The sequence below is a fragment of the Lathyrus oleraceus genome, chromosome 7 (assembly GCF_024323335.1).
Source record: "Lathyrus oleraceus cultivar Zhongwan6 chromosome 7, CAAS_Psat_ZW6_1.0, whole genome shotgun sequence".
Classification (NCBI taxonomy): Eukaryota; Viridiplantae; Streptophyta; class Magnoliopsida; order Fabales; family Fabaceae; genus Lathyrus; species Lathyrus oleraceus.
The window spans coordinates 486,832,521-486,854,766 of NC_066585.1; the positions used below are offsets into that span (position 1 = coordinate 486,832,521).

At 38.9% G+C, this 22,246-nt stretch overlaps 1 long non-coding RNA gene and 2 other non-coding genes across 5 annotated transcripts in view; 1 reads left to right on the forward strand and 2 right to left on the reverse strand.

Moving 5' to 3' along the window:
* LOC127106050 (uncharacterized) overlaps positions 1-22,246 on the forward strand; it is a 43,522-nt gene that overhangs the window by 9,195 nt on the left and 12,081 nt on the right. The gene's annotated exons all lie outside the window — the stretch shown is intronic.
* Positions 2,935-3,041, reverse strand: LOC127108664 (small nucleolar RNA R71). The gene has a single exon (XR_007796187.1). It is a non-coding gene; the product is annotated as a small nucleolar RNA R71 (small nucleolar RNA).
* Positions 14,727-14,833, reverse strand: LOC127109886 (small nucleolar RNA R71). The gene has a single exon (XR_007797132.1). It is a non-coding gene; the product is annotated as a small nucleolar RNA R71 (small nucleolar RNA).

The following is a 22,246-nucleotide window of genomic DNA, read 5'->3' on the forward strand; positions in this document are numbered from 1 at the left end:
TTGTTTACTCTAAAATGTTACTCTTTTTATTTTACAAGATTATTTTGAAGTGATAACTAACTTAATCGTCGTAGTGTTTGTAGGAAGGTATGTACGCTCTTGTGATTAATAGATCAAAATGAGCCTTGAGGTCATTACAGGTAATGTTCTTCTATTGCTTGTTTTCATTTGGTTTTTACAATAAATGCAAAGTGATTGTTTTGTTACAAGTAGTAAATACTGCACAAATCCATAACAAATATTGAGCAGTTTCTCGCATTTTATTTTTTATATTATACTGGTAAGGGTTGTATTGTGTTTTGATTTCACTGTTTCTTTTGGTCATATTTGATAGGGAGAGCCAGCCGTTGAGGTTACAAATGAAGGTGTTGATGCTGCAGGGCATACAATTGGTACATCTTTGAAGGTCGTGTTCAAACTTAGGAAGGTTCTCAATCCCAACAGTGTGATCAAACCAACATCACTAGCTAAAGATTATTTTGAGAATAACATCTATCGAATAAATTTCAGACGAAAGACCTTGGTAAACTCCTATATTTTTTGGGTATTGAGCTGGTCCATGTGATAACATGAAATAATATCACATTTTTGGACTCGATTTATTAAATTATATTATTATTCACTTCAATTTATTCCATTTTATTCGATATTACTTGGTATTTTTCCTTTTATTTGTCTCAGGTAGCTTATTTGAAGCACAAGTGAAAAAGGAAGAAAAGGAGGTGCAAAAAGAAATGAAGAGAAGCAAATTTCACCAAACCAAAGCCCAGCCCAAAAGTACTAGCGCTGAGCCTGTGACGAGCGCCACACATGGTGTGACGAGCGTCACGCCCTGCTGCCTTGTGTTACGAGCGTAACACATGGTGTGACGGACGTCACACCATTCTCCTATATTTTTGGCTTTAGAAGCGCAACAGAGGCACGTTGAAGCCTATTGTTACGCTTGACCCTTGGAAACGTGAAGACCACTTTTACGGAAGGAGTTTTGGAAACCGTTACAAATTGGGATAATATAAATAGAGCCAAGGAACAAACCCTGCAGCTCTCTCTTCTTCGTGCTTTTTTCTCTTCCAGCCGTGCAAGCATACTTTACAGCATTATTTTTTACAGTTTTTACTTTTCTTTGCAATTTCTATTTTTCTTTTCCAGTCAATCTTTCAGCACTTAATTAACTTTTCACACAATAGTTTCTACACCGGAAACTATTGTGTATCTTTTACCGGATCTAACATTACGTTAGACCCTGGGTTTTTTTTCCTTCACTTTTATTTTCCTGTCCGATTGAAGAATTCAAGAACAAATCCAACCGGTCTGTGGTGGAGTGTTCAAGACTGCTATTAATTACTCAGGTTCTTTAATTATTGTTTGAATTTATATATGCCCTGCTTTATTGTTTATTTACATTATTTGCCTGAGATGTTTCTATTTAAGCATGATGATTGTTTAGATCTGTTTAGCATGTCTGGCTAATTTATTTAGGTATCGGTATGTAAAGTAAGCGGAATGAAGGAATCAAAACTAAGTTGATTTAATTACGCTTAAAAATAAAATCATTCTTTTTATGGTCTCAATTTACAGGTTTAATACCAAGGTTTTTGTACGAGAGTAAAAAAAACTAAAGAAGTTAAAATCAATAGAACGAGAGTTTGAGTTTCTAACTGGACACTGTAAATTGGACATTAATTCTAGATCAGGGCGAAAGCAATTTTTAGAGTTAATTAAATTCTAATCTTTTTCAAAAAATATTTTTAAAAGTTAAATGTGAGGACGAGAGTTAAGCATTTGAATTTAATTATATAATCTAAGTCAACAGAGCGAGAGTTTGAGACGAGGGTGTTTAAACGATTACTATTTCCTTAAAAAGAGTTTCTATAGATTCTGTTGTTTTCAAAAGGTGATTTTAGACTTAACTAATAAGTGACAGCTACGTTAATTTAAAGTCATGGTCTATTCAACAGAGCGAGAGTTTGAGAAAAGGCTTTTAATCAATAGTGTCTACTGAAAAGATTTATTTTAAAACCAAGAAACCAACGAAGATTTGATTCCCTAATTACGACGAACTACATACCGATATCCGCTTAATTGATATTTAGTTTAGATCTTATTTTAGTTTTAAATTTTCCCCCGAAACAATCAAAATACCATCCGCCTTAGCTTTACGAAGTAACCTTAGAAAACGGTATATCGATTCATAAGCCCCTGTGGGATCGATATCTTTTAAAACTACGCGATAGAACTGTGCACTTGCAGTTAGTACCCCATTCGACTCATAAAGTCGCGATCAAGTTTTTGGCGCCGTTGCCGGGGACTTTTGTTTAGTCGATATCTAACTCTTCTGTTACGTTGTAGAGACTAAGGCAATTTTTATTTCTTCTTCTTTCGTTGATTTGTATGCCACACACTCGCTCACAAGGCGAGCCGTTTTACTTACGAATCAACGACATCGAACTATATCTCCGAGTCTTACGACGAATTCGGGAATATCGTGCTGCAAACAATCTCCCTCCTATCGAAGTGCCTGACCTCAAAAATCTTCTTCCTTCGCCAATACCCGAGATGGCAGAACCAGCACGTGCTCTTCGAGATTACGCCGCTCCATCGCAAGATGAGCCGCATTCGAGTATTGCTCCACCCGCAATCGAAGCAAACAACTTCGAACTTAAACCTTCTCTGTTGCAGGCAGTGCAACAGAATCAATTCTCTAGAAATCCTACCGAGGATCCAAACCTTCATTTATCCGTATTTGTCCAATACGCTGATACTGTTAAAGCTAATGGTGTCACTTCAGAGGCAATTCGAATTCGCCTTTTTCCTTTCTCGTTAAGAGATAAAGCTAGAAGATGGCTTCAGTCTCTTCCTTCCAACTCAGTTACCACATGGAACGAGTTGAAGAAAGTCTTCCTTGCCCGATATTTTCCTCCAAGCAAAACAGCTATGTTGAGAGCCCAGATAAATGGATTTAAACAGAAAGATAATGAGTCTCTTTTCGAAGCATGGGAAAGATACAAAAACATGATGAGACTTTGTCCACACCATGGTTTAAAGGACTGGTTAGTGATTCATACCTCCTATAATGGTCTCTTGTACAACACAAGGTTAACAATAGACGCCGCAGCAGGTGGTGCACTTATGGATAAACCTTATGCCGATGCTTATCAACTTATCGAAAGCATGGCCCAAAACCATTATCAGTGGGGAAGCGACCGAGCAATGGTAGAGAAACCTCAAACGAAAAGTGGCATGTACGAGATAAGTAGCCTTGATCATGTTAATGCAAAAGTGGAAGCCCTGGCCCAGAAAATTGAAAGCTTGAATGTATCACCTCCAACCACCGTGGTTGCCGCAACTCAGAATTGCGAAGTCTGTGGAATCCAAGGTCACACTCCTGCTGATTGTCAACTCCTAACCGGAATCCAAGTAGAACAAGTAAATTACGCTCAAGGAAATCCCTACTCACACACCTATAACTCAAATTGGAAGAATCATCCTAATTTTTCATATAAGAGTAATAATGCTTTATACGCACCAGGACAAGCTCCAAATCAAGCCCCAGCTATACCTCCTGGATATCAAAAGCCGACCCCATCTACACCTAACAATAATGTTCCTAGGAAATCCAACTTGGAAATAATGATGGAGAACTTCATAGCTTCTCAACAGCAAACCAATAAAGATTTCTTAAACCAGAATATACACACTAGCGAACAAATCAAACAACTAGCAAGTAAAGTAGATGCCTTGGCTACCCATAACAAAATGCTGGAAACACAAATATCACAAGTAGCTCAACAACAAGCGCCTACTGCTGCCCCAACTGGTGCATTTCCTGGACAGCCCCAACCTAACCCGAAAAGCCACGCTCATGCAATCATACTAAGAAGTGGAACGGAAGTGGAAGGACCAGTAGATCCAAGAAATGAAAACCAAAACTCTAAGAAGTCAATTGAGGAAGAAAGTACACCTAAGGAAAAGGAAGAGAGTAATAAGGAAACCGTAGAAAAGAAAGAACCTTATGTACCTCCACCACCTTATAAACCACTTATCCCTTACCCTCAAAGGCTTATTAAAACCAAAGATGCGGGCCAATTTAAAAAAATTGTTGACCTACTGAAACAGTTAAACGTCACAATTCCATTTACATAAGCTATTACGCAGATGCCCTCATATGCTAAGTTCTTAAAAGAAATTCTTTCTAATAAAAGGAAACTTGAAGATAGCGAAACTGTTACACTCACTGCTGAATGTAGCGCTATAATCCAGAATATGCCTCCTAAACTTAAAGATCCAAGTAGTTTCTCTATACCCTGTCACATAGGAAAATTTGTCATAGATAAAGCCTTATGCGATTTAGGAGCCGGTATTAGTGTTATGCCCTTATCCATATGCAAGAAACTTGAAATGGGAGAATTAAGACCAACTAAAATGTCTGTGCAACTAGCAGATCGTTCTGTTAGATATCCTGTAGGAATTCTTGAAAACGTTCCCGTGCACATAGGTCAATTCTACATCCCAACCGATTTTATAATTATGGACATTAGAGAAGATGAAGTTACACCCATTATATTGGGAAGACCATTCTTAGCAACTTCCGGTGCGATCATCGACATAAAACGAGGACGACTCACTTTCGAAGTAGGAGAAGAGAAAATTGAGTTCATTCTTTCCCAATTTTTGAAAGTACCTGCAATAGAAGATACATGTTACTTCATGGATATCATCGATGAATGCATAAAAGAAACAGAGTTAGAAAAGGACAAATCGTCTGACTATCTTGTAGAAGACAAACTCAACCAATGTTTAGCAATAACACCGGATCCTACGCAATGCCTTAAGAAACCAACCCTAGACCTGAAAACACTTCCCAAAAATCTGAGATATGAATTCCTAGACTTAGAACTTGAACGACCAGTGATAGTTAATGTAGACCTAGGAAAACTCGAAACCGAAAAACTTCTGCATATCTTAAGAAAATATCCAACCGCACTAGGATACAACATCACCGACCTTAAAGGAATAAGTCCTTCTATTTGTATGCACCGCATCATGCTAGAAGAAGACTGTAAAACTTCTAGGGAACATCAGAGGAGACTGAACCCGATCCTGAGTGAGGTAGTGAAGAAGGAAGTAACCAAGTTATTAGAGGCAGGTATCATATATCCTATATCTGATAGCAAATGGGTTAGTCCTGTACACGTAGTACCGAAGAAAGGAGGTATAACAGTTATTGAAAATGAAAAAGGGGAAACTATAACCAAACGAATCGAATCGGGATGGAGAATGTGCATTGACTATAGGAAACTAAACAAAGCAACCCGAAAAGATCATTTCCCTTTACCATTCATTGACCAGATGTTAGAACGATTAGCAAAACATTCTCATTTCTGCTATCTAGACGGTTACTCAGGCTTCTTTCAAATACCAATTCATCCTGATGACCAAGAAAAGACAACATTCACGTGTCCTTTTGGCACTTTCGCTTATAGACGAATGTCGTTTGGCTTGTGCAATGCTCCCGCAACCTTCCAAAGGTGCATGATGGCAATATTCGCCGATTTTCTCGAAAATATCATGGAAGTATTTATGGATGACTTTTCCGTATGCGGGCAAAGCTTTGAAGAATGTCTTGAAAACCTAGAAAGAGTTCTAGAACGATGTGTAAAAGTAAACCTAGTACTTAATTGGGAAAAATGTCACTTTATGGTACAAGAAGGAATTGTTTTAGGACATATCATCTCAAATAGAGGAATTGAAGTAGACAAAGCCAAAATAGAGGTAATCGAAAACCTTCAACCTCCAAAAACTGTAAGAGAAGTACGAAGCTTCTTAGGACATGCCGGTTTTTACCGACGATTCATTAAAGACTTCTCTAAAATAACTAAACCTTTGACCGGACTATTGATGAAAGATGCTGAATTCATCTTCGACAACAAATGTTTAGAAGCATTCCAGACGCTTAAACAAGCATTGATCTTCGCGCCCATAATGCAGACACCAGATTGGAATGAGCCATTCGAAATAATGTGTGATGCCAGTGATTACGCCGTGGGCGCTGTTTTAGGACAACGAAAGGATAAAAAGCTTCACGTCATATATTACGCAAGTAGAACTCTAGATGAAGCACAAATGAATTACGCCACAACCGAGAAAGAACTATTAGCAGTAGTGTTTGCACTAGATAAATTTCGTTCTTACTTGGTCGGAGCCAAAATAATCATTTACACCGACCACGCTGCTATCAAGTACCTCTTAACAAAAAAGGATGTTAAACCTAGAGTCCTAAGGTGGATCCTGTTGCTACAAGAGTTCGATTTGGAAATCAAAGATAAAAAAGGAATTGAAAACGTAGTAGCAGATCACCTCTCTACACTTGAAAACCTGGAACCGGAAACAACATCAATCAACGATGATTTCTCGTACGATAAACTTATAGCTACTTTGGAAGAAAATAAAGCTGATAAACAGGTAGAAACCACCTTAGCTATATGTGTTACACCATGGTACGCTGATCTCGTCAATTATTTAGCTGCCGGAATAGTTCCACCTACTTTATCCTACCAGCAAAAGAAACCATTCTTCTATGACATAAAACACTATTACTGGGATGACCCTTTACTTTTCAAAAGAGGCCCCGACGGTATTTTCCGTCGGTGTATACCTGAAGAAGAGGTAGAAAATATAATCCAACACTGTCACTCCGCTCCTTATGGTGGACATGCAAGTACATCCAAAACCTGTTCCAAAATCCTACAAGCCGGTTTTTATTGGCCAAATATATGGAAGGATGTGCATGCGGCTATCAAGAAATGTGACAGATGTCAACGCACAGAAAACATATCTAGACGTGACGAGATGCCATAAAAGGGCATTTTGGAAGTAGAGATTTTCGACATGTGGGGAATAGACTTCATGGGACCTTTTCCGTCTTCTTTCGGTAACAAGTACATACTCGTAGCGGTTGACTACATATCAAAATGGATTGAAGTTATAGCTTCTCCAACGAACGACACACGAGTAGTAACTAGACTCTTTAAGAATATAATATTTCCAAGATTTGGTGTCCCGAGAATAGTAGTCAGTGATGGTGGATCGCATTTCATATCCAAGGTACTCGAAAAACTACTGTTTAAGTATGGCGTAAGGCATAGAGTAGCGACACCTTACCACCCTCAAACCAGTGGGCAAGTGGAAGTGTCTAACAGAGAAATCAAACAAATATTGGAAAAAACAGTCACCACCTCAAGGAAAGACTGGCCATTGAAATTACCAGAAGCTTTATGGGCGTATCGAATTGCTTACAAAACTCCCATAGGGACAACCCCATTTAAGCTTATTTATGGAAAATCTTGCCACCTCCCGGTAGAATTGGAACATAAGGCCTACTGGGCTATTAAAAATCTAAATTTAAACTATAAAGCCGCCGGTGAAAAGCGAATCCTTGATATAAACGAATTAGAGGAACTCAGACGAGACGCTTACGAGAATGCCAGAATCTACAAAGAAAGAACAAAACAATGGCATGACAAGCGCATATCAAGGAAAATCTTCGAACAAGGCGATACAGTCCTGTTATTCAACTCTAGGCTAAAGTTATTCCCGGGAAAACTACGATCTAGATGGTCAGGTCCTTTTCAAATTACTAATGTTTTCCCCAGTGGAGCGGTGGAAATTAAAGGAAAATCCATTGAACCGTTTATCGTAAACGGGCAGCGTCTAAAACATTATCATCATACAGAGAACATTGAAGATTCACAAGTCCTGCACTTAGACGTAGTGCCCCCAAATTTTATAGATTATATTTGATAGTTTATTGTCGAGCTTGCGACATTAAACAAAGCGCTTAGTGGGAGACAACCCACAAATATTTATATTTTCATTTCTTACTTAATTATTCTTTTAAATTTTATTTAGTATTCATTCTTAATCTATGTTAACTTTTCTTCTATTCTTTCGGCATTTGGCCAAATCCTGACTAAAACTCTTGTTTCTCCTTTCTCTAGCTAACACTAACCTGATGGGACAAATTGATCGTATGGGTATCAAATTCAGAGAGAAAGCTCAGAAACAAAAGTTTGAGGAACTAGCAGAGAGAGAAATGCTACCTAGTTTGTACGTTGATGACTGGGCAATGACTGCCCTTGGACTAAGAGAGAGTGTCTTGTATTTGCTGAGTCAAATAGGGTGGGAAACCATTCCTATCCGTAGACAATTCGTCACTTATCGGAGACTGACTCTAGAATTCCTTAGTTCTCTGATCTATCTACCCAGCCATGGAAAAGGAATAAGCAGAGGTTTCATTCAGTTCAGAATGTTCAACATGGAGTATCAATTTAATATTCAAGACTTTACCAACCTTTTAGGTTTCCCTGCCTCCCTTGATACATTCACAGTGAGCCAAGAAGAACTTTTTGAATACAGAGAACTTGAACACTTTTGGGGAAGCTTGACTGGAAATGACGATCCCGAGGAACCTGAGTTTCTTTCTGGAAACATACATAACCCGGCCTTTCGTTATTTCCATAAGATCCTGACCCACACCTTATTTGGGAAGAAGTCAAACAGTACCTTAGTTTCACGTGATGAACTCTTCATCATATTTTGTGCTTCCCAGAACCGTCCAGTAAACGGTTCCACTTTTATGTTGGCAAATTTTGACCGCCTTATCCAAGATGAACGAGCACCAATTCAAATAGGCGGCTTGATAACCATGATTGGTAATGCTATCGGATTACGTCAACCTATGCTTGACTTAAGCCCTTTTTGTGGCATTGCGACTATGAGTATACCCTTCCTCTTCAACACTATGTTTATAGCAAACCTAGGGTCTGAAGAGTTTGAGCTTATAATTAACAACCAAGTTCTTTGCCTATTCACCTTGCCTAGTCCAAGGACTAGTGTTCATAACTGGCTCTACAATCTGAACGCAACACCCTCTCCTGCTAGATCTACTGAATCCATCCAGGACTATGAGATTTGTGACGACCAGATCCCTTATGCTGAATCTGACCCTCAGACACCGTCTGGCTATTATGATATTGATCCTCCTCCTCAACCTGTCCCGACCGAAGAATCGGCAATACCCGATCTTAGACATCATGTGCCCAGAGCTAATTATAACACCACCATTCAGGCTTTGATGTCAGAACAGGACGCCCTCAGAGAAGAGTTAGCTAACATGGGACAAGAATTTCTGGGATACATGAACAGTATGACAAATCAGTTCCACGAGTTGCTAAACCGTGTTAACTCCTTTGCTCCTCCGGCCAGAGATCATGCAGATGGATAGAAGTTGTTTTTCTTAGTTACTTAGTTTTAGTTTAGGTTATTCATTAATTTTGTTTCAAATTATTTTAGTATTTGTTTTTCTTTCGCATGTTTGCTTTTGTCTTCCAATGTTACATTATGATTATTTTATGAAGCTATTGATTTATTTTACTTTATTATGACTTATGCAAATATTTATCAATAATGCTCTCTATTGTTGCCACCTACATGACTTATTAAAGATATATATATTATGAAAGTAGAATAGCATGCAAGGCAATTTAAAAGTATCACAATAGCAAAATAAAATAAACATATGCATAACAAAATAATAACAATAATATATAATGATAAAAACAAAGTACGTTACAAGAATGACTGTGTGACGAGCGTCACACAATCCATTACGGTCGTCACACCAAGTGCCTGTGACGCCCGTAACATCCCTGTCACGAGCGTGACACCTTCTGACTATGTGAACGTTACTAACCGTTGGGACACGACCGTTACACCATCCCACCTTTTTACCTTCCCCATTTATTCACATTTACCCACATTTATTTACTTTTCAACCACTCCCTTTCCAACTACCAAAAATTTTCCTATAAATACCCACCATACCTTTCTTCATACACCACAAACCATTCTATAAAATCAATTTCATTTCCCTTCTCTCCTTATTACCTCTTTCAAACCACTTATCGGTATGGCGGGAAACCAAGATTTCGGAAATATCATCTTCCGATCCGAAGATGAAAATTATCAAAGGGAGCAGTTTGAGCGTTTCCAACAGCGAGGCGTCCAATCCACCAGGTATCCCGATTTACATTGTTTACAAGAATTAGGATTACTTCAAGGTATAGAATGGATGCTCCGCCTTGCTGATTTAACCTTTCTTTACACTCATAATCAACCTACCTACCCCGCTCTCACCTTAGAATTTTTAAGTTCTTATTCGTACAACACTCCTACCGGTGAAGACGAGTACTTAACCGGTACCGCAACCTTCCACATGTTCAACACCGAGTACTCCCTATCCCAAAACCAATTGAGCACCATGCTACAATTCCCTGTAGAAGGTCAAGTCCACCCTAGAATACCTCCGAACTCCCAGTGGCATATAAACGCCTTCGACCTCTTTAGAAAAATTTCTGGAGTGGAAACCAACAACTGGGATGTATTACTTGCTTCACATATACATAACCCAACCATCCGGTACTTCATCTGCATCCTGCAAAACACTATTTTTGGTCGACCGAACAACAGCAAAGTCAACGCCAAGGAATTATTTTTCCTCCACTGCGTCTTTGCAGCAGATACACAGGTAAACGCTGCCTCCTTCCTATTTCATCATATTCGCACCCTATGTGCTAGAGGCCGTCAACCTTTTGTAATTGGTGGATTAATCACCACCATAGCACTTGGCTTAAATCTTGGGGATCGACTTCAGAATTTACAATCTCTCCCACCCCTATTGATGGATATAAGCTATTGTCGGTCCAGCCGCCTAATCAAAAACAGGGTAGGCGGAGGGTATTACCTTATGGTGAACAACCAGGAAGTCCCAAGCGTTGTTCTACCCAACATTGCCCTAACAGATGTCACCAACCCCAACCGCCACATCTATGATCTGAATGCTCCCGAAGCTACCGAACCTACGCAAGCAAACCCGCCTTCAGACGAGTTTGTCGAAATGGAGCAGGGTGATCAGGTTCCTGCCCAACAATCAGTCCCGCTCAACCCTTCCGATAATGCAGCTGGTCCATCCTCACGACGTTGTCGACGAAGAAGGCCAGCAACCAACGACGACATCATGGATGCTATCGATGGTATGCAAGCGCAGAATCTCGAAGTGATGCAGATGATGCGCCAGATGCAACAATAACAGGAAGCGAGGAATGCAATAACCGATCAGCGGTTCGCTGAGTTGCTCAGCAGGTTTGATGATTTGGAAGTACGTCAAAGATCACCAGGTCCAAGAACACGCGGCGGAAGGCAACATTGACTTTAGTTTCTTTATCTTTTTGTATTTCTTTTGTTTTCTTTGAAACATTGGGGACAATGTTTCATTTAAGTGTGGGGGGAAAACCTTGTTCTTTAAATCTTCCCTTTTCAAGTATGTTATCTTTCCCTTTTCATTGTTATTTCCTTTTCTTATGAATCTATTGAAAAAAAATTATAATATATATTTATTCTAAATTAAGTCCCTAGTGTGAGAAAATTTCTATTATCTATTCCTTCAAATTTTCATGAGCCATAACAAAAATTCAACACACTCAGTAAATATAAAGGTTGCTTATTTTATCAAACTTGAGAAAACAAAAATTAAGACAAAAATTATTACCGCCCCAACGCTCTAAACAAACCTCAACATGTTTAGATCAGAAAGGTACCTGTTATACAAGTCCCTGGACTTTTAACTTTATAGTAACCCCGAGTAGTTTATACAAGAAGTCAGCACCATCTTAATAGCAAACTACGTGGAGGGCCGATGAAAATAAGTGAATGATTCCCAAAATAAAAAATATATATATCAGGAAATGCACTAACTAAGTTAGGTGATCCTTACCAGATCATTTAATCTAAAGGCTGCATATCATATGAAAGCATAATACGAAAGATCCATTATGAGTTGGTTCAGCAGGTATCTGGTGCTGAACTTGGTAGGGCGGACTACGGTCCGATCCCCCGCAATTTGCAATGGACTAAATAACGAAGTTATCCGACTTATGTACCAGAGCTTCAAGCTAAAAAGGGGATCAGAATCACTAACCGGTCACTCCACTATGTGCGCAAAACGATAAAGGGCTTAATGTGATTTCGCTAGAATGAAAACGGGTGAAATAAGAGTAAAAGAACTAGGCTGGTTATAATAGCATGACTCAAACTGGTTTGCATGAGGTAAGGTTATCAGATGTTGTAACGGTAGTTCTTGATGTCAAGATTAGACTCAAGTTATTTCTAAACATGGTTTACCTGCAACCTAGTACGAATTGATGTGTGTTTTGAAATTTCATCTGGCCAAATTTTTAAAACGATTTCTATACTTTATCTTGCTTGAGGATAAGCAATGATCTAAGTATGGGGGAGTTTGATAACATGAAATAATATCACATTTTTGGACTCGATTTAATTAAATTATATTATTATTCACTTCAATTTATTCCATTTTATTCGATATTACTTGGTATTTTTCCTTTTATTTGTCTCAGGTAGCTTATTTGAAGCACAAGTGAAAAGGGAAGAAAAGGAGGTACAAAAAGAAATGAAGAGAAGCAAATTTCACCAAACCAAAGCCCAGCCCAAAAGTACTAGCGCTGAGCCTGTGACGAGCGCCACACATGGTGTGACGAGCGTCACGCCCTGCTGCCTTGTGTTACGAGCGTAACACATGGTGTGACGGACGTCACACCATTCTCCTATATTTTTGGCTTCAGAAGCGCAACAGAGGCACGTTGAAGCCTATTGTTACGCTTGACCCTTGGAAACGTGAAGACCACTTTTACGGAAGGAGTTTTGGAAACCGTTACAAATTGGGATAATATAAATAGAGCCAAGGAACAAACCCTGCAGCTCTCTCTTCTTCGTGCTTTTTTCTCTTCCAGCCGTGCAAGCATACTTTACAGCATTATTTTTTACAGTTTTTACTTTTCTTTGCAATTTCTATTTTTCTTTTCCAGTCAATCTTTCAGCACTTAATTAACTTTTCACATAATAGTTTCTACACCGGAAACTATTGTGTATCTTTTACCGGATCTAACATTACGTTAGACCCTAGGTTTTTTTTCCTTCACTTTTATTTTCCTGTCCGATTGAAGAATTCAAGAACAAATCCAACCGGTCTGTGGTGGAGTGTTCAAGACTGCTATTAATTACTCAGGTTCTTTAATTATTGTTTGAATTTATATATGCCCTGCTTTATTGTTTATTTACATTATTTGCCTGAGATGTTTCTATTTAAGCATGATGATTGTTTAGATCTGTTTAGCATGTCTGGCTAATTTATTTAGGTATCGGTATGTAAAGTAAGCGGAATGAAGGAATCAAAACTAAGTTGATTTAATTACGCTTAAAAATAAAATCACTCTTTTTATGGTCTCAATTTACAGGTTTAATACCAAGGTTTTTGTACGAGAGTAAAAAAAACTAAAGAAGTTAAAATCAATAGAACGAGAGTTTGAGTTTTTAACTGGACAGTGTAAATTGGACATTAATTCTAGATCAGGGCGAAAGCAATTTTTAGAGTTAATTAAATTCTAATCTTTTTCAAAAAATATTTTTAAAAGTTAAATGTGAGGACGAGAGTTAAGCATTTGAATTTAATTATATAATCTAAGTCAACAGAGCGAGAGTTTGAGACGAGGGTGTTTAAACGATTACTATTTCCTTAAAAAGAGTTTCTATAGATTCTGTTGTTTTCAAAAGGTGATTTTAGACTTAACTAATAAGTGACAGCTACGTTAATTTAAAGTCATGGTCTATTCAACAGAGCGAGAGTTTGAGAAAAGGCTTTTAATCAATAGTGTCTACTGAAAAGATTTATTTTAAAACCAAGAAACCAACGAAGATTTGATTCCCTAATTACGACGAACTACATACCAATATCCGCTTAATTGATATTTAGTTTAGATCTTATTTTAGTTTTAAATTTTCCCCCGAAACAATCAAAATATCATCCGCCTTAGCTTTACGAAGTAACCTTAGAAAACGGTATATCGATTCATAAGTCCCTGTGGGATCGATATCTTTTAAAACTACGCGATAGAACTGTGCACTTGCAGTTAGTACCCCATTCGACTCATAAAGTCGCGATCAAGTTTTTGGCGCCGTTGCCGGGGACTTTTGTTTAGTCGATATCTAACTCTTCTGTTACGCTGTAGAGACTAAGGCAATTTTTATTTCTTCTTCTTTCGTTGATTTGTATGCCACACACTTGCTCACAAGGCGAGCCGTTTTACTTACGAATCAACGACATCGAACTATATCTCCGTGTCTTACGACGAATTCGGGAATATCGTGCTGCAAACAATCTCCCTCCTATCGAAGTGCCTGACCTCAAAAATCTTCTTCCTTCGCCAATACCCGAGATGGCAGAACCAGCATGTGCTCTTCAAAATTACGCCGCTCCATCGCAAGATGAGCCGCATTCGAGTATTGCTCCACCCGCAATCGAAGCAAACAACTTCGAACTTAAACCTTCTTTGTTGCAGGCAGTGCAACAGAATCAATTCTCTGGAAATCCTACCGAGGATCCAAACCTTCATTTATCCGTATTTTTCCAATACGCTGATACTGTTAAAGCTAATGGTGTCACTTCAGAGGCAATTCGACTTCGCCTTTTTCCTTTCTCGTTAAGAGATAAAGCTAGAAGATGGCTTCAGTCTCTTCCTTCCAACTCATTTACCACATGGAACGAGTTGAAGAAAATCTTCCTTGCCCGATATTTTCCTCCAAGCAAAACAGCTATGTTGAGAGCCCAGATAAATGGATTTAAACAGAAAGATAACGAGTCTTTTTTCGAAGCATGGGAAAGATACAAAGACATGATGAGACTTTGTCCACACCATGGTTTAGAGGACTGGTTAGTGATTCATACCTCCTATAATCGTCTCTTGTACAACACAAGGTTAACAATAGACGCCTCAGCAGGTGGTGCACTTATGGATAAACCTTATGCCGATGCTTATCAACTTATCGAAAGCATGGCCCAAAACCATTATCAGTGGGGAAGCGACCGAGCAATGGTAGAGAAACCTCAAACGAAACGTGGCATGTACGAGATAAGTAGCCTTGATCATGTTAATGCAAAAGTGGAAGCCCTGGCCCAGAAAATTGAAAGCTTGAATGTATCACCTCCAACCACCGTGGTTGCCGCAACTCAGAATTGCGAAGTCTGTGGAATCCAAGGTCACACTTCTGCTGATTGTCAACTCCTAACCGGAATCCAAGTAGAACAAGTAAATTATGCTCAAGGAAATCCCTACTCACACACTTATAGCTCAAATTGGAAGAATCATCCTAATTTTTCATATAAGAGTAATAATGCTTTATACGCACCAGGACAAGCTCCAAATCAAGCCCCAGCTATACCTCCTGGATATCAAAAGCCGACCCCATCTACACCTAACAATAATGTTCCTAGGAAATCCAACTTGGAAATAATGATGGAGAACTTCATAGCTTCTCAACAGCAAACCAATAAAGATTTCTTAAACCAGAATATACACACTAGCGAACAAATCAAACAACTAGCAAGTAAAGTAGATGCCTTGGCTACCCATAACAAAATGCTGGAAACACAAATATCACAAGTAGCTCAACAACAAGCGCCTACTGCTGCCCCAACTGGTGCATTTCCTGGACATCCCCAACCTAACCCGAAAAGCCACGCTCATGCAATCATACTAAGAAGTGGAACGAAAGTGGAGGGACCAGTAGATCCAAGAAATGAAAACCAAAACTCTAAGAAGTCAATTGAGGAAGAAAGTACACCTAAGGAAAAGGAAGAGAGTAATAAGGAAACCGTAGAAAAGAAAGAACCTTATGTACCTCCACCACCTTATAAACCACTTATCCCTTACCCTCAAAGGCTTATTAAAACCAAAGATGCGGGCCAATTTAAAAAAATTGTTGACCTACTGAAACAGTTAAACGTCACAATTCCATTTACAGAAGCTATTACGCAGATGCCCTCATATGCTAAGTTCTTAAAAGAAATTCTTTCTAATAAAAGGAAACTTGAAGATAGCGAAACGGTTACACTCACTGTTGAATGTAGCGCTATAATCCAGAATATGCCTCCTAAACTTAAAGATCCAAGTAGTTTCTCTATACCCTGTCACATAGGAAAATTTGTCATAGATAAAGCCTTATGCGATTTAGGAGCCGGTATTAGTGTTATGCCCTTATCCATATGCAAGAAACTTGAAATGGGAGAATTAAGACCAACTAAAATGTCTGTGCAACTAGCAGATCGTTCTGTTAGATATCCTGTAGGAATTCTTGAAAACGTTCCCGTGCACATAGGTCAATTCTACATCCCAACCGATTTTATAATTATGGACATTAGAGAAGATGAAGTTACACCCATTATATTGGGAAGACCATTCTTAGCAACTGTCGGTGCGATCATCGATGTAAAACGAGGACGACTCACTTTCGAAGTAGGAGAAGAGAAAATTGAGTTCATTCTTTCCCAATTTTTGAAAGCACCTGCAATAGAAGATACATGTTACTTCATGGATATCATCGATGAATGCATAAAAGAAACAGAGTTAGAAAAGGACAAATCGTCTGACTATCTTGTAGAAGACAAACTCAACCAATGTTTAGCAATAACACCGGATCCTACGCAATACCTTAAGAAACCAACCCTAGACCTGAAAACACTTCCCAAAAATCTGAGATATGGATTCCTAGACTTAGAACTTGAACGACCAGTGATAGTTAATGCAGACCTAGGAAAACTCGAAACCGAAAAACTCCTGCATATCTTAAGAAAATATCCAACCGCACTAGGATACAACATCACCGACCTTAAAGGAATAAGTCCTTCTATTTGTATGCACCGCATCATGCTAGAAGAAGACTGTAAAACTTCTAGGGAACATCAGAGGAGACTGAACCCGATCCTGAGTGAGGTAGTGAAGAAGGAAGTAACCAAGTTATTAGAGGCAGGTATCATATATCCTATATCTGATAGCAAATGGGTTAGTCCTGTACACGTAGTACCGAAGAAAGGAGGTATAACAGTTATTGAAAATGAAAAAGGGGAAATTATAACCAAACGAATCGAATCGGGATGGAGAATGTGCATTGACTATAGGAAACTAAACAAAGCAACCCGAAAAGATCATTTCCCTTTACCATTCATTGACCAGATGTTAGAACGATTAGCAAAACATTCTCATTTCTGCTATCTAGACGGTTACTCAGGCTTCTTTCAAATACCAATTCATCCTGATGACCAAGAAAAGACAACATTCACGTGTCCTTTTGGCACTTTCGCTTATAGACGAATGTCGTTTGGCTTGTGCAATGCTCCCGCAACCTTCCAAAGATGCATGATGGCAATATTCGCCGATTTTCTCGAAAATATCATGGAAGTATTTATGGATGACTTTTCCGTATGCGGGCAAAGCTTTGAAGAATGTCTTGAAAACCTAGAAAGAGTTCTAGAACGATGTGTAAAAGTAAACCTAGTACTTAATTGGGAAAAATGTCACTTTATGGTACAAGAAGGAATTGTTTTAGGACATATCATCTCAAATAGAGGAATTGAAGTAGACAAAGCCAAAATAGAGGTAATCGAAAACCTTCAACCTCCAAAAACTGTAAGAGAAGTACGAAGCTTCTTAGGACATGCCGGTTTTTACCGTCGATTCATTAAAGACTTCTCAAAAATAACTAAACCTTTGACCGGACTATTGATGAAAGATGTTGAATTCATCTTCGACAACAAATGTTTAGAAGCATTCCAGACGCTTAAACAAGCATTGATCTCCGCGCCCATAATGCAGACACCAGATTGGAATGAGCCATTCGAAATAATGTGTGATGCCAGTGATTACGCCGTGGGCGCTGTTTTAGGACAACGAAAGGATAAAATGCTTCACGTCATATATTACGCAAGTAGAACTCTAGATGAATCACAAATGAATTACGCCACAACCGAGAAAGAACTATTAGCAGTAGTGTTTGCACTAGATAAATTTCGTTCTTACTTGGTCGGAGCCAAAATAATCATTTACACCGACCACGCTGCTATCAAGTACCTCTTAACAAAAAAGGATGCTAAACCTAGACTCCTAAGGTGGATCCTGTTGCTACAAGAGTTCGATTTGGAAATCAAAGATAAAAAAGGAACTGAAAACATAGTAGCAGATCACCTCTCTAGACTTGAAAACCTGGAACTGGAAACAACATCAATCAACGATGATTTCTCGTACGATAAACTTATAGCTACTTTGGAAGAAAATAAAGCTGATAAACAGGTAGAAACCACCTTAGCTATATGTGTTACACCATGGTACGCTGATCTCGTCAATTATTTAGCTGCCGGAAGAGTTCCACCTACTTTATCCTACCAGCAAAAGAAACCATTCTTCTATGACATAAAACACTATTACTGGGATGACCCTTTACTTTTCAAAAGAGGCCCCGACGGTATTTTCCGTCGGTGTATACCTGAAGAAGAGGTAGAAAATATAATCCAACACTGTCACTCCGCTCCTTATGGTGGACATGCAAGTACATCCAAAACCTGTTCCAAAATCCTACAAGCCGGTTTTTATTGGCCAAATATATGGAAGGATGTGCATGCGGCTATCAAGAAATGTGACAGATGTCAACGCACAGGAAACATATCTAGACGTGACGAGATGCCATAAAAGGGCATTTTGGAAGTAGAGATTTTCGACGTGTGGGGAATAGACTTCATGGGACCTTTTCCGTCTTCTCTCGGTAACAAGTACATACTCGTAGCGGTTGACTACGTATCAAAATGGATTGAAGTTATAGCTTCTCCAACGAACGACACACGAGTAGTAACTAGACTCTTTAAGAATATAATATTTCCAAGATTTGGTGTCCCGAGAATAGTAGTCAGTGATGGTGGATCGCATTTCATATCCAAGGTACTCGAAAAACTACTGTTTAAGTATGGCGTAAGGCATAGAGTAGCGACACCTTACCACCCTCAAACCAGTGGGCAAGTGGAAGTGTCTAACAGAGAAATCAAACAAATATTGGAAAAAACAGTCACCACCTCAAGGAAAGACTGGTCATTGAAATTACCAGAAGCTTTATGGGCGTATCGAACTGCTTACAAAACTCCCATAGGGACAACCCCATTTAAGCTTATTTATGGAAAATCTTGCCACCTCCCGGTAGAATTGGAACATAAGGCCTACTGGGCTATTAAAAATCTAAATTTAAACTATAAAGCCGCCGGTGAAAAGCGAATCCTTGATATAAACGAATTAGAGGAACTCAGACGAGACGCTTACGAGAATGCCAGAATCTACAAAGAAAGAACAAAACAATGGCATGACAAGCGCATATCAAGGAAAATCTTCGAACAAGGCGATACAGTCCTGTTATTCAACTCTAGGCTAAAGTTATTCCCGGGAAAACTACGATCTAGATGGTCAGGTCCTTTTCAAATTACTAATGTTTTCCCCAGTGGAGCGGTGGAAATTAAAGAAAAATCCATTGAACCGTTTATCGTAAACGGGCAGCGTCTAAAACATTATCATCATACAGAGAACATTGAAGATTCACAAGTCCTGCACTTAGACGTAGTGCCCCCAAATTTTATAGATTATATTTGATAGTTTATTGTCGAGCTTGCGACATTAAACAAAGCGCTTAGTGGGAGACAACCCACAAATATTTATATTTTCATTTCTTACTTAATTATTCTTTTAAATTTTATTTAGTATTCATTCTTAATCTATGTTAATTTTTCTTCTTCTATTCTTTCGGCATTTGGCCAAATCCTGACTAAAACTCTTGTTTCTCCTTTCTCTAGCTAACACTAACCTGATGGGACAAATTGATCGTATGGGTATCAAATTCAGAGGGAAAGCTCAGAAACAAAAGTTTGAGGAACTAGCAGAGAGAGAAATGCTACCTAGTTTGTACGTTGATGACTGGGCAATGACTGCCCTTGGACTAAGAGAGAGTGTCTTGTATTTGTTGAGTCAAATAGGGTGGGAAACCATTCCTATCCGTAGACAATTCGTCACTTATCGGAGACTGACTCTAGAATTCCTTAGTTCTCTGATCTATCTACCCAGCCATGGAAAAGGAATAAGCAGAGGTTTCATTCAGTTCAGAATGTTCAACATGGAGTATCAATTTAATATTCAAGACTTTACCAACCTTTTAGGTTTCCCTGCCTCCCTTGATACATTCACAGTGAGCCAAGAAGAACTTTTTGAATACAGAGAACTTGAACACTTTTGGGGAAGCTTGACTGGAAATGACGATCCCGAGGAACCTGAGTTTCTTTCTGGAAACATACATAACCCGGCCTTTCGTTATTTCCATAAGATCCTGACCCACACCTTATTTGGGAAGAAGTCAAACAGTACCTTAGTTTCACGTGATGAACTCTTCATCATATTTTGTGCTTCCCAGAACCGTCCAGTAAACGGTTCCACTTTTATGTTGGCAAATTTTGACCGCCTTATCCAAGATGAACGAGCACCAATTCAAATAGGCGGCTTGATAACCATGATTGGTAATGCTATCGGATTACGTCAACCTATGCTTGACTTAAGCCCTTTTTGTGGCATTGCGACTATGAGTATACCCTTCCTCTTCAACACTATGTTTATAGCAAACCTAGGGTCTGAAGAGTTTGAGCTTATAATTAACAACCAAGTTCTTTGCCTATTCACCTTGCCTAGTCCAAGGACTAGTGTTCATAACTGGCTCTACAATCTGAACGCAACACCCTCTCCTGCTAGATCTACTGAATCCATCCAGGACTATGAGATTTGTGACGACCAGATCCCTTATGCTGAATCTGACCCTCAGACACCGTCTGGCTATTATGATATTGATCCTCCTCCTCAACCTGTCCCGACCGAAGAATCGGCAATACCCGATCTTAGACATCATGTGCCCAGAGCTAATTATAACACCACCATTCAGGCTTTGATGTCAGAACAGGACGCCCTCAGAGAAGAGTTAGCTAACATGGGACAAGAATTTCTGGGATACATGAACAGTATGACAAATCAGTTCCACGAGTTGCTAAACCGTGTTAACTCCTTTGCTCCTCCGGCCAGAGATCATGCAGATGGATAGAAGTTGTTTTTCTTAGTTACTTAGTTTTAGTTTAGGTTATTCATTAATTTTGTTTCAAATTATTTTAGTATTTGTTTTTCTTTCGCATGTTTGCTTTTGTCTTCCAATGTTACATTATGATTATTTTATGAAGCTATTGATTTATTTTACTTTATTATGACTTATGCAAATATCTATCAATAATGCTCTCTACTGTTGCCACCTACATGACTTATTAAAGATATATATATTATGAAAGTAGAATAGCATGCAAGGCAATTTAAAAGTATCACAATAGCAAAATAAAATAAACATATGCATAACAAAATAATAACAATAATATATAATGATAAAAACAAAGTACGTTACAAGAATGACTGTGTGACGAGCGTCACACAATCCATTACGGTCGTCACACCAAGTGCCTGTGACGCCCGTAACATCCCTGTCACGAGCGTGACACCTTCTGACTATGTGAACGTTACTAACCGTTGGGACACGACCGTTACACCATCCCACCTTTTTACCTTCCCCATTTATTCACATTTACCCACATTTATTTACTTTTCAACCACTCCCTTTCCAACTACCAAAATTTTTCCTATAAATACCCACCATACCTTTCTTCATACACCACAAACCATTCTATAAAATCAATTTCATTTCCCTTCTCTCCTTATTACCTCTTTCAAACCACTTATCGGTATGGCGGGAAACCAAGATTTCGGAAATATCATCTTCCGATCCGAAGATGAAAATTATCAAAGGGAGCAGTTTGAGCGTTTCCAACAGCGAGGCGTCCAATCCACCAGGTATCCCGATTTACATTGTTTACAAGAATTAGGATTACTTCAAGGTATAGAATGGATGCTCCGCCTTGCTGATTTAACCTTTCTTTACACTCATAATCAACCTACCTACCCCGCTCTCACCTTAGAATTTTTAAGTTCTTATTCGTACAACACTCCTACCGGTGAAGACGGGTACTTAACCGGTACCGCAACCTTCCACATGTTCAACACCGAGTACTCCCTATCCCAAAACCAATTGAGCACCATGCTACAATTCCCTGTAGAAGGTCAAGTCCACCCTAGAATACCTCCGAACTCCCAGTGGCATATAAACGCCTTCGACCTCTTTAGAAAAATTTATGGAGTGGAAACCAACAACTGGGATGTATTACTTGCTT